At 39.6% G+C, this 14402-nt stretch overlaps 1 pseudogene; it reads left to right on the top strand.

Moving 5' to 3' along the window:
* The first annotated feature begins 86 nt into the window (after positions 1 to 86).
* On the top strand, positions 87 to 10984 carry LOC114885434 (annotated as a pseudogene).
* The last annotated feature ends 3418 nt before the right edge of the window (positions 10985 to 14402 follow it).

The raw sequence follows: 14402 nt of genomic DNA, 5'->3' as shown, positions 1-14402 counted from the left end.
TCATAAAGGTTACCTGTTATGCTTTACTCAATCTTGTACTAAATACTGCACATACTATAGTCTAATTGAAATTATACTAGGTAAAAATGGCGTATTTTGGGAACAGAGTTTTAGAAAAGAATTTTCAACACTGTTTTCACAAACAAAATGCAAGTTTATTATGTAAACCTTTATTATTATAGAAGCAGTACTTCTATAAGAAATGCCATGCAAACAAAAATATAAAATAAAAACATACATTCCCACGGCACAGAGATTACCACAGTAACACTCTAGTAACACTCCACCTACATTTTCCCTAAGACTATATGGGAGTAATATTATGTGTCTATCTATATTTTTAAGACATTTTTGAGCAGTTTTAGGGTCACAGAAAATTAAGATATAGAGACTTCCCATACACCCCCTCTCCCAACACAGGCATAGCCTACCTCACTATCAAGATCCCCCACCAGAGTGTGTACATATGTTACAACTGATGAACCTATATTGACACATCATTATCAACCAAAGTCCATAGTTTACATTAAAGTTCGTTATGGGTGTTGTACATTCTATGTGTTTAGACAACTGTATAATGACGTATCCACCATGACAGTATGATAGAGAGCATTTTCACTTCCCTAATAAACCTCTGTAGTATTTTTAACCATAGTGATCATACTGTACACATTGTTTTATGATATGCTTTTTTCAGTTAACTATCTTGGTCTCTACAGATGAGTAAATTTTATCTCACCTAATATCTGAAACATGATAAACTATTTCCAAGTGTTCCAGTTATATTTTTTATAGCTGGTTTGTACAAATCACTATCCAATCCAGAACCACATAAGTGCTTGTGTTTCAATAATTGTGTTTTTTTGCCATGAAAATTTCTTTTTTTTTTTTAAACATCATTATTGGAGTATAATTGCTTTACAATGGTGTGTTAGTTTCTGCTTTATAACAAAGTGAATCAGTTATACATATACATATGTTCCCATATCTCTTCCCTCTTGCATCTCCCTCCCTCCCACCCTCCCTATCCCACCCCTCTAGGTGGTAACAAAGCACCGAGCTGATCTCCCTGTACTATGAGGCTGCTTCCCACTAGCTATCTATTTTACATTTGGTAGTGTATATATGTCCATTCAATAATTTTTTATTTGTGTTTTGAACAGCTCTATTTCAGTCTAATTTATATACAGTAAAATGCAAAGGTCTTAAGTGTACAGTTCAGTGAGCTTTGACACCCCTATAAACCTATGAAGCCAATGTGGGAATAAAGATATAGAATATTTCATCACCTTCAAAGCTTCTGAGTACCCTGTTTCAGTCCATTGCTCCCCAAGAGGCAAGTACTCTTCTGATATCTCTCATTGTAAGTTAGTTTTGATTGTTTTTGAACTTTATGTAAATGGAATGATTTGGTATTTATTCCTTATGAGTCTGGATTCTTTCACTAAACATAATGTTTTTGAAATACATCCATGTTGTGTGAATTAATAGTCCATCCTTTTTTAATTGCTGAGTAGAAATACTTCACATCAATAGACCATGGTTTGTTTATCCATTCTCTTGTTGTGGTGGGTTCAATAATGGCCCCCAAATTCTGTGACATTCCTCCCACTGAGAACTGAGGTCTGTGTCTCCATCCTTGAATCTGGGTTCTGTGCTTGTTGACAATAGAAACTGGAAGCTTCTACTGCCTGTTTCTTGGGGCACTTACTCTTGGAATACGATGACCATACTGTGCAAAAGCACATGCAGCAGTGTGGAGAGGCCCAGGCAGAGAGGGACTGCAGCCTCCAGCGGTATTCAGTTATTAAAACAATTTTTTTTTTAGCTCAATAATTTGAATTTTATTTATTTTAAGTTTACAGATCCCTCATAAAATCCACTATCTCTAAACTCATTCGATTTATCTTTTTCTTTCAATTATTTAACATATTTGTAACACTTGTTTTAAAGTCTTTGTCTGTAGATTTCAGAGTCATTAGTAAGTCTTTAAAAAAATTATTTATTTTTATTTTGTCATGCCAGGTTTTAGTTGCGGCAGGTGGGCTCCTTAGTTGTGGCATGTGGGCTCCTTAGTTGTGGCATATGAACTCTTAGTTGTGGCATGCATGTGGTATCTAGTTCCCTGACCAGGGATTGAACCTGGGTCCCCTGCATTGGGAGTGCGGAGTCTTAACCACTGTGCCACCAGGGAAGTCCCAGTAAGTCTTTCTTTATTGAATTTCCTTCTCTTGATTATGGGTCAATTCACCTGCTTCTTTACACGTCTTATAAAATTTATTGTATACCAGTCATTAAAGAACAGTCATAAGTGAAATATGATGATTTTACTTATTTTCTCTATTCTCAGAGAGTGCAAGAACTTCCTTCAACCAGGCAGCCAATACCAGGTCTGTTCTTTTTTTTTTTTTTGCTGTACGCGGGCCTCTCACTGTTGTGGCCTCTCCCGTTGCAGAGCACAGGCTCCGGACGCGCAGGCTCAGCGGCCATGGCTCACGGGCCCAGCCGCTCCGCGCCATGTGGGATCTTCCTGGACCAGGGCACAAACCCATGTCCCCTGCATCGGCAGGCGGACTCTCAACCACTGCGCCACCAGGAAAGCCCCCAGGTCTATTCTTTTAGATTCCACTTACTTCAGTCTGGGTCAGAGCTGGATTACAATTGCAGTTAGTCTTAGTTTATAGCTGATTCAATTATAATTTAGGAGATCTCACTTTGTCCTTCAGCTCAACCACCAACTTTATTTATTATTAATTAATTAATTTTAATTAAAATTTTATTGTAGTAACATTATATAAATTTATATGTATAAAATTGTATATATTATAACATTATGTTTCACATGTACAACATTATATTTCTACTTCTGTATACACTATAGTGTGCTCACCACCCCAAATTTTTAATTTAATTTTTTTATTGAAATATAGTTGATTTACAATATAGTGTTAATTTCTGCTGTACAGCAAAGTGATTCAGTTATACATATATATATATTCTTTTTTTAATATTCTTTTCCATTATGGTTTATCATAAGATATTGAATACAGCTCTCTGTGCTATACAGTAGGACCTTGTTGTTAACCTCCCACTCCATCCTTCCTCCAACCCCTTCCCCCTTGGCAACCACAAGTCTGTTCCCTATGTCCGTGAATCTGTTTCTGTTTCATCGATAGGTTCATTTGTGTCATATTTTAGATTCCACATATAAGTGATATCATATGTCTTTCTCCTTCTGACTTACTTCACTTACTATGATAATCTCTAGTTGTATCAATGTTGCTGCAAAAGGCATTATTTCATTCTTTTTTATGGCTGAGTAGTATTGCATTGTAAATATGTACCACATCTTCTTTATCCATTCATCTGTTGATGGACATTTAGGTTGTTTCCATGTCTTAGCTATTGTGAATAGTGCTGCTATGAACATAGGAGTGCATGTATCTTTTTGAATTAGAGTTTTCTCTGGATATATGCCCAGGAATGGAATTGCTGGATCGTATGGTAATTCTATTTTTAGTTTTCTGAGGAATCTTCATACTGTTTTTCATAGTGGCTGCACCAACTTACATTCCCACCAACAGTGTAGGATGGTTCCCTTTTCTCCACATCCTCTGCAGCATTTGTTATTTGTAGAGTTTTTAATGATGGCTATTCTGACTGGTATGAGGTGGTACCTCATTGTAGTTTTGATTTGCATTTCTTTAATAATGTTGAGCATATTTTCATGTGCCTATTGGCCATTTGTATTTCTTCTTTGGAGAAATATCTATTTAGGTCTTCTGCCCATTTTTTGATTGGGTTGTTTGCTTTGTTGTTGCTGAGTTGTATGAGCTGTTTGTATATTTTGGAAATTAAGCCCTTTTCGGTTGCATCATTTGCAAATATTTTCTCCCCTTCAGTTGGTTGTCTTTTCGTTTTGTTTATGGTTTCCTTTGCTGGGTGAAAGCTTGTAAGTTTGGTTAGGTCCCATTTGTTTATTTTTGTTTTTATTTCTATTGCCTTGGGAGACTGACCTAAGAAACAATTGGTATGATTTATGTCAGAGAATGTTTTGCCTATGTTTTCTTCTAGGAGCTTTATGGTGTCAGGTCTTATGTTTAAGTCTTTAAGCCATTTTGAATTTATTTTTGTGTATGGTGAGATGGTGTGTTCTAACTTCATTGGTTTACATGAGGCTGTCCAACTTTCCTGACACTACTTGCTGAAGAGACTTTTTCCCATTGTATATTCTTGCCTCCTTTGTTGAAGATTAATTGACCGTAGGTGTGTGGGTTTATTTCTGGGCTCTCTATTCAGTTCCATTGATCCATATGTCTGCTTTTGTGCCAATACCATGCTGTTTTGATTACTGTAGCTTTGTAGTATTATCTGAAGCCTGGGAGAGTTATGCCTCCTGCTTTGTTCTTTTTTCCTCAGGATTGCTTTGGCAATTCTGGGTCTTTTATGGTTCCATATAAATTTTAAGATTATTTGTTCTAGTTCTGTGAAAAATGTCATGGGTAATTTGATAGGGATTACATTAAATCTGTAGATTGCTTTCGGTAGTGTGGCCATTTTAACAATATTGATTCTTCAAATCCAAGAGCATGGGATATCTTTCCATTTCTTTGAGTCATCTTCATTTTCCTTTATTAATGTTTTATAGTTCTCAGCAAATAAGTCTTTCACCTCCTTGGTCAGGTTTATTCCTAAGTATTTTATTTTGGGGGATGTGATTTTAAAAGGTATTTTCTTTACATTCCCTTTCTTATATTTCATTGTTAGTGTAAAGAAATGCAACTGATTTCTGAATGTTAATCTTGTATCCTGCTACCTTGCTGAATTCATTTATCAGTTCTAGTAGTTTTTGTGTGGAGTCTGGGGTTTTCTATATATAGTATCATGTCATCTGCATATAATGACAATTTTACCTCTTCCCTTCCAATTTATTTATTTATTTATTGGCTGCACCAGGTCTCTGTTGCAGCACGCAGAATCTTCGTGGCAGCATGTGGACTTCTTAGTTGTGGCATGCGGGATGTTTAGTTGTGACACGTGGACTTCTCAGTTGTGACATGTGGATTTCCTACTTGCGGCATGCATGTGGGATCCAGCTCCCTGACCAGGGATCGAACCTGGGCCCCCTGGACTGGGAGCATGGTGTCCCATCCACTGGACCACCAGGGAAGTCCCCCCTTCCAATTTAAATACCTTTTATTTCTTTTTCTTGTCTGACTGTTGTACTTGTCTGACTCCAGTACTTTTGTGTACACTATAGTGTGCTCACTACCAAAAATCCATCCATCAACATGCAGTTGATTCCCTTCACCCATTTCACCCACCCCACCCTTCCCCTCTGGTAACCACAACTCTATGTGGTTGTTATTTTTTGGTTTGTTGGTTTGGTTTGTTCATTTATTTCTTTTTGCAGCGACATGGATGGACCTAGAGATTGTCATACTGAGTGAAGTAAGTGAGACAGAGAAAGACAAATATCATATGATATTACTTATATGTGGAATCTAAAAAAACAGTACAAATGAACTTATTTACAAAACAGAAATAGAGTCACAGATGGAGAAAACAAACTTATGGTTACCAAGGGGGAAAGGGGGGGAGGGATAAATTGGGAATTGGGATTGACATACACACTACTATATATAAAATAGATAACTAATAAGGACCTACTGTATAGCACAGGGAACTCTACTCAGTACTCTGTAATGACCTATATGGGAAAAGAATCTAAAAAAGAGTGGATATATGTGTATGTATAACTGATTCACTTTGCTGTACAGCAGAAACTAACACAACATTGTAAATCAACTATACTCCAATAAAAATTAATCAAAAACTTTAATTTTTTTATAGCCCACATATGAGTGAAATCATATTATATTTGTCTTTCTCCATCTGACTTATTTCACTTAACATAATACCTTTAAGGTCCAGCCATGTTGTCACAAATGGCAAAATCTCATCTTTTTTAATTTTTTTTTGTGGCTGAGGAGTATTCCATTGTATATATATGTATCACATCTTCTTTATCCATTCATTCATTGATAGACACTTAGGTTGTATGCTTACCATAAAGCTCCTAGAAGAAAACATAGGCAGTACGCTCTTTGACATGGGTCTTAGCAATATGTTTTTTGCATGTCTCCTCAGTCAAGGGAAACAAAATAAAAAATAAACAAGTGAGACCTAATCAAACGAAAAAGCTTCTGCACAGCAAAGGAAACCATTGACAAGGTGAAAAGACAACCTACTGAATGGGAGAGTATATTTGCAAATCATATCTCAGATAAGGGGTTAGTATTCCAAAATATGTAAAGAACTCATACAATACGATGACAAAAAACCAAACAATCCAATTAAAAAATGGGCAGAGGAGCTGAACAAACACTTTTTCAAAGAAAACGTGCAGATGGCCAACAGGCACATGAAAAGATGTTCAACATCACTAATTATAAAGGAAATGCAAATCAAAACCACAATGAGATATCACCTCACACCCCTTAGAATGGCTATCATCAAAAAGGAAAGAAATGACAAGTGTTGGAGAGGATGTGGAAAAAAGGAAACCCTCCTACACTGTTGGTGGTAACGTAAATTGGTGTAGCCACTATGGAAAACAGTATGGAGAGTCCTCAAAAAATTAAGGATAGAAGTATCATTGGTCCAGCTATTGTACTTCTGAATATTTATCCAAAGAATATGAAAACTCCTATTTGATAAGATACGTGCACTCCTATGTTAATCACAGCATTATTTACAATAGCCAAGATAGGGAAACCCCCGATGTTCTTTACTACTGTTGCTACAACTAAGGGACAAATTAATCCTTTTGATTTTCCCAAGTTTGAACTTGAAAGCGTTTGATTTTTAGCTTAGTTGCTTATGATTTACTTACGGATTCAAGTTTTACAGGGTCCTGGGATCTGAGCACCATGAAATGGCCAAAAAATTTTCTGTCTTTTAGCTAGCCCTGTCCTCATAATTATTTCTGCTACTTTCTCAGAAAAATTCCTAGCGCGTGGGAGATTGGAGCTGTGTTGGCCTGAACAGTTCTTTTTGTATTTGAGCTATCATAGATTCTGTCTTTTGCCTGTCCTCACTGTTAAAACCTGCTGGTTTCTCCTAATCCCTCTCCCTTCCATCTCTGGCAAGTTTGCTTGGAATTTGCAAAGTCAGATTGGAATTTGCTGCTAAGTGTGGAAGCATCTGCGGCTCTTTGCTTGTCTCTCTCTGTATCATAGTTCATTAAGGCTTCTTTGCTTTTTTGTCACGGCTCTTTGATAGCTTTATAGAAAAGTAATTTTGTTTTTCTTGTTGTTACCATGGAGATGATGGTCTTTTGCACTGTTCTACATCCTAATCAGAAACAGAGCTCCGTCAACAACTTTAAAGCTTTTTTTCTTTTCTTTTTTTTACATTTATTGTGCACTTTATTTCTATTATTATTACATTGTAATATATAATGAAATAATTATACAATTCACCATAATGCAGAATCAGTGGGAGCCCTGAACTTGTTTTCCTGCTACTAGGTGGTCCCATCTGGGGGCGATGGGAGACAGTGATACCTGACGTGTGTTGCTTATGTCCAGTCTACTCCGTGATCTCGTTTTGGTCGCTGTCACTGCAGAAAACCCTGCTTCACAAGGATAGGGCGTTGGAAATGGAAGCAGGCTTTTCAGTGCTTTTGTGGCAATCTCAGGATATTCTGCCTGGACTTTAATCCAGAACGTATGGAGATTTGAAGTTGTCTCAAACAGACTTTTAAGGCCACCGTCATTTGGGATCTCAAGCAGTTGATCCTCTTCTAGCACAGACAAAATCGATTCACCTGGCTTATTCACAAATGGGTCACGGATCCATTCCTTCCCAGTTCAGGGGTCTTTTGTGGTTGGGAAGTAATGCTCAAACTCTTTTGAAAGCTGAGGTAGGTGAGTAGTTTTGAAGGTTTCATGGCTTTGTTGGATAGCCGATAGCCACATATTATACAAAGTGGGCTTGGATAATGTGAATCACCTGTTGCAACGAATTTAAGTAGGACTTTTGGTATTTTCTTGTAAATGCAGATTTCTTTTAAATGCAGTCTTAGAGTCTTCTGCTGTCTCATCATTGGGTCTTTCCCCCTTTTCAAAGAAGCTCTCCGGAGACATTTGTTTTTTACTCATTTTGGCTAGGGTTAGCTTGTGGGCTTACCAAAACTGAATGAGACAAGTGCGCAGTGTGGGAAAGAGGCGCGGACGGAGGTGGTAAATAAAATAATGGGAGGGCTACGCATGGACTAAAATAAGTGTCGGATTCTGACTTAAAGCCTGCCACCAGATGCAGCTGTACTATTGAAGTACATCAACTCACTTGCCACTATAAAGCCTGCCACCAGATGCAGCTTAATTGTCACTTGACACTCACTGATAGGGTTTTTTTTTTTAACATCTTTATTGGAGTATAATTGCTTTACAATGGTGTGTTAGTTTCTGCTGTATAAGAAAGTGAATTGGCTATACATAAACATATATCCGCATATCTCCTCCCTCTTGTGTGTCCCTCCCACCTTCCCTATCTCACCCCTCTAGGTGGACACAAAGCACCGAGCTGATCTCCCTGTACTATGTGGCTGCTTCCCACTAGTAAAGCCTTTATTATTTTTTGATTTTAGACTTTGGGATCAGTTCTGTGATTTATAAGGTTTGTATTACAGGATTCCTTTACATATTAAGCAGAAAGTAGAAGGGTATTGGGCATGTAATTGGAATTTCTGAACTACCAAGTCTATTTATTTATTTTGTGATTCTCTGCATGTTTTTCACAAGGGAGAAAGTGATTGACAGTGAGATATCAAGAGACACACGCAAAAGACACAAATCCCTTTAAAGTAGGTAAAGGATAAAGGATTTAACAGCATGGTGATGGCTATACGAAGTTGGAGACTCAGGAGTATTCTTCCCTTTGGAGGGGCAGTTTCCACAGCCTTAGACAATAATGACACAGCCTGTATGTGGAGAGGCACTCCATAGGCAGGCAGGCTTTTTCAGGAAGCTCAACCTGGGTCCGAGAAGAAGGCCAGTCTGCCCCTCTGGCCTTTATGTTCCTGTGACTATACAGAGAAGCACCTGTCATTCTAAGTCTGTGTTGTGTGTTTGCCTGCTGCTCTGGGGAATCAGGAGAAACTTAAGTTAACCCTGTTGGTTGTCCTGGGGATGTTATGTCCATCTTTTATCACTTTGGGTGCATTTCAGTCCTAGCACCCTTCTGGGAACATACAGCAGGCCGTACGGAATTAGAGATTGCTTTTTATAACTCCTGGGATCTGATTATCCCACATAGAAATGGGCTGAAGGACTTTCTTAAGTCCTATCTTGAAAACAAGTAAGAAATTTACACTCTCTCAGCATCTAATTGTACATATTAAATACGTGAAGTTTTTGTATACGTCATAAAGCTGCAAGAAATAAACTCTATCAACATCAGATTTCTCACAAATAAAGTGGACTTAATAATAATAAACTCACTGCTAGTGATGGTAAAGGTAATAGATGAACTTGCCTTGAAAAATGTAGAGTCCTAGTCATATTGAGATGGGAGGAGATTTCATAGGGCTTTTGGATTTGGGTGTGACACAGTGATTGTGTGACCCATTTGCAAACCCCCTCAGGTAAAAAAAGGTTTTAGGTGATTGTAGTAATAGATTTGGCTGTTTCAGCTTCTGAGATGTAGGGGGAAGTTCCTCTCCATTCACAAGGAGACACTGAGTATAAGGGATGGAGAAGCACATGCAAAGAGAGAAAGGGGAGAAATTTGATTTGGTCCAGATTTGGCCAAAGTTTTTGATGTATTATGAAGTTTTACTTTATGCTTTAAGTAATTGGAAACTATAGAAGGATTTTAAGAGTGGAGCTTTATATTCTCTATTTTTTCCTGAGACTTCTCATTTGTCTTGTACCTGTGCCACATCTATTCCTTCTGCATCATTTTAGAGCTAAATTAGCTAGGTTTAAATTATGTTTAATATTGACAAATGTTTGATATTGCTATTGCTTGAGATTTGTATATTTACACATCTATAATCCATCTTCAAATCGTTATTTTCTAAAGTTGCATTGAAATGCATCGGTTTTGAAGGAAGACATACAAATAGCCAAATGGTATATGAAAAGGTGCTCAACATCACCAGTAATCAGGGAAATGCAAATCAAAACCACAATGAGATATCACCTCACACCTGTCAGGATGGCTATAATTTAAAAAAAACAGGGGGTTGCGCCGTCAGAGCCGCCATCTTGTGGGAGCGAAACCAGCGCCTGCGTCGGGGTAGCAGCTGAGCCGGCCGCCGAGGGTTTCTCTGGCCCGTGTTGCTCCCATGGGTCTACAGCGTGGGGCATATCTTTGCAAACCTCTTCAAGGGCCTTTCTGGCAAAAAAGAAATGTGCGTTCTCATGGTGGGCCTAGATGCTGTGGGAAAGACCACTATCCTGTACAAACTGAAGCTGGGTGAAATCGTGACCACCATTCCTACTCTAGGCTTCAACGTGGAAACTGTGGAATACAAGAACATCAGCTTCACTGTGTGGGACATGGGCGGCCAGGACAAGATCCGGCCTCTGTGGCACCACTTCTTCCAGAACACACAAGGTCTCATCTTCATGGTTGACAGCAAGGACAGAGAGCGTGTGAATGAGGCCCGAGAGGAGCTTATGAGGATGCTGGCAGAAGATGCGCTCAGGGATGCCGTTCTGCTCAGAGTTTGCTCCCCAATGCCATGAATGCAGCTGAGATCACAGACAAGCTGGGTCTGCACTCTCTGTGCCACAGGAACTGGTACATTCAGGCCACCTGTGCCACCAGCGGGGACGGGCTCTATGAGGGACTGGACTGGCTGTCCAATCAGCTCCAGAACCAGAAGTGGGCGGTACTCCTCTCTCCTCCCCTCTCACTCCCTCCTTCTACCCTCGCTTTACTCTCATGTGGCAAACGTGCCCCTGGGGTGTGAGTGCCAGAAGCTGTCTCCATGGTCGGTCACAGTGTGCTTCACCGCGCTGTAAGTGTGCAGACGCGGCCTGCACCTGGGTTTTTATTTAATGTAAATAGCTTTTGTTTCCAATGAGGCAGTTTCTGGTACTCCTATGCAATATTACTCAGCTTTTTTTTTTTTATTATAAAAAGAAAACCAACCCATTGTTTAGTACTGAGAAGGGATTTTAGGCACACGGGTCATCCAGGAGTCGCTGTGTCAGACAAGCCCGATGCTTCTCCTCTGGGCTTTAGATCTGTGTTGAGATCCATTTTGGTGGTTGGTTTTTAACCCAAATTCAGTGCATTTAAAAAAAGTTACAAGTAGGGCTTCCCTGGTGGTGCAGTGGTTGAGAGTCCGCCTGCCAATGCAGGGGACACGGGTTCGTGCCCCGGTCTGGGAGGATCCCACATGCCGCGGAGCGGCTGGGCCCGTGAGCCATGGCCGCTGGGCCTGTGCGTCCGGAACCTGTGCTTCGCAACGGGAGAGGCTGCAGCAGTGGGAGGCCCACGTAGCACAAAAAAAAAAAAAAAAGTTACAAGTACAAGATAAGGAGAACACTTGAACACACAGAAGGGAGAAATGTGCCTAGTGTAGGTTCTGCAGTAATGGCCTGAGTCCAGTCCACTAGTGGTCTGTTTCCCATTGGGAACATGAAACGGGGCAGGACCAGCTATGATCCATTCTGCATGGTCACGATAGGGTCCATGTGATTTGCTCTGTCTTGGGTCATCCCACACCCCATAGCGTTTGTGCTTGCATCTGTGCTTACATGGCCGTCCAGGAGATGGGCTGGAGGCTGCAGCTGCCGCTCTCAGACCCCTTGGAGGAACCCCAGCCTTTTCTTGGGTCAGCATGGGCACTTAGGTTGGAATGCTCTGGTTTGAGTGGGAGCCCTGCAGTCCCCTTGCTTGCCTGCTCCGGGCTCTCTGGGGTCTCACCAGCAGGAGCACGGATGGTCATCCTTGAGCCCCAGCCCTTCGGAGCCCCTGTCTACATGTGCTTTCACTCCCTCAGCCTGCAACGGTCAGATTTGCCATCAAAAAATGATAACCTCTACTTTTATCTTTTGTATTTTGATAAACACTGAAGAAGCTGGAGCTGTTAAACTTTATCTTGGGGAAAACCTCAGAACTGGTTTATTTGGTGTTGTGGAACCTCTTACTGCTTTCAAAGCACAGTTAGTAATCAAGTGTTTTGTATACTTGTTTTCAGTTTTCATTTCGACAAACAAGCACTGTAATTACAAGCTATTAGAATAAAATCTCTTAACTAAAAAAAAAAAAAAAAAAAAAAAAAAAGACAGGGGACTTCCCTGGTGGTCTAGTGGCTAAGACTGTGCTCCCAACACAGGGGCCCAGGGTTCGATCCCTGGTCAGGGAATTAGGTCCCACATGTCACAACTAAGAGTTCACATGCCGCAACTAAAAAAGATCCCACATGCTGCAACTAAAGATTCTGCATGCCGCAACGAAAGATGCCACATGCCAGAAGGAAGATCCTGCACGTGGCAATGAAAATCCCGTGTGCCCGACTAAGACCCGATGCTGCCAAGTAAATAAATAAATATTTTAAGAAATATTAAAAAAATATTAAAAAAAAGAAAAACAACAAAGAAACCAAAAAACAAAAGATACGTGTTGGGAGAATGAGAAGAGGGAACCTTTGTGCACTACTGCTGGGAATGTAAGTTGGTGCAGCCACTGTGGAAAACAGTATGCAGTATCTCAAAATAAATTAGAACTACCCTATGATCCAGCAATATCACTCTGGGTATATGTTAAAAGGAAATTAAATCAGTATTTCGAATAGAGATCTTCACTCTTACGTTCATTGTAGCATTATTCACAATAGCCAAGACATGGAAGCAACCTAAATGCAATCAAAAGATGTATGGCTAAAGAAAATATGGCAAACACATAAAATGAAATGTTATTCAAGCTTAAAAAAGAAGGAGATCCTGCCATTTGTGACAATTTGGATGAACCTGGAGGGCATTATGCTAAGTGAAATAAGCCAGACAGCAGGAGAAATACTGCATGATACCACTTACAAGAGGAAAGTAAATCATAGAAGCAGTGAGTTGGAACTGTGGTTGCTAGGGACTGCGGTTAGTCAAAGGGTACAAAGTTTCAGTTATACAAGATGAATAAGTCCTAGATATCTACTGTATAACATAGTGCCTATAGTTAACAACACTGTATTATATACTTAAAAATTTGGGAAGAGGATAGATCTTATGTTAAATGTTCTTATCCCCCAAAAAATAAGTAAGGAGTGTGTGAGGAAACTTTTGGAGGTGATGGATAGGTTTATGGCATAGATTGTGGTGATGGTTTCATGGGTGTATACTTATCTCCAAACTCATCAAGTCATGTGCATTAAATACGTACAGCTTTTTGTATGTCAATCATACCTCAATAAAGTGGTTTAAAAATGTGTTTCTCTTGCAATCTGCTTTGCAGCATCACCAGATCTACCACCTGTGGAAGTATTTCAAGTGCTCTGGCTTCTGAGAAGTTAAACTCTGATATGTATACTGAAAACAGTAATAACTACATGTTGATCCACATACATAAATACATGGTTATATAGAGAGGACATTGTTAGATGTGGTCAGTTACTTGGTTAGTCACTCACCTCCAGGAGGTTTCAGTCTATAAGAGACTAATGTGAGCTATAACCTGGGTGAGTCATAAGTGGAGTTGGGGTCTGTTAAGTTTTGCTGCAAATGAATCCTAGGATATATCTTCATTCTTTTGCAAACGTGTCAAAACCAGAATTGTACAGGACAAAATTTAACAGGCAAGGAAGACTTTATTCAAGGCTGTTGCAAAGAGGAGAAAGGCCAGAACTAAAGTCTGAACTTAACTCTGCTGAAACAAAGGGTGGGTGAGTTATGAATAGCTGGGGAATGGGGGGATCATAGGCTGTCTGTATTTGCTAATGGGTCTTTCCCAAAGGAAAAGTAAACTTTCTCTTATCTTCATGACAGAAGGTAGTTTTACAACTTGGAGCAAAGTGCTCATGGAAGTTGGGCTCCTACCCTACCACAGAAACTGGGAGATTGGGGGACTTGATGTTATTGTTTCAAAGTGATGGCTCCCAGCTCCTGGAGGAAGGTATTCCTTGAAGGTACAAGGAGTTAGAGGCTTTTAAAAGGATTTACATATCAAATAGGCAAAGAAAGAATTTATAAGTTTTCTAAAGAAAATCCTCTGAGGAAAGGGAGGTCAGGGTCTATAGTCTGGAAGAAGCCTGACTAAAGTTTCTTCAAGCTGGACCTCTTGGTCATCTGCATGCTTGAATGTTTTATGTAAACCACATTTTATGTTAATTCAATGATAAGATGATAAGAAAACAGCACTTGATAGAACTTTACGGTTTGCAAAGCCTT

The sequence above is a fragment of the Monodon monoceros genome, unplaced genomic scaffold (assembly GCF_005190385.1).
Source record: "Monodon monoceros isolate NGI ecotype Baffin Bay Population unplaced genomic scaffold, NGI_Narwhal_1 Super_Scaffold_10, whole genome shotgun sequence".
NCBI classification, from domain to species: domain Eukaryota; kingdom Metazoa; phylum Chordata; class Mammalia; order Artiodactyla; family Monodontidae; genus Monodon; species Monodon monoceros.
This window is presented reverse-complemented; position numbering and strand designations above follow the sequence as displayed.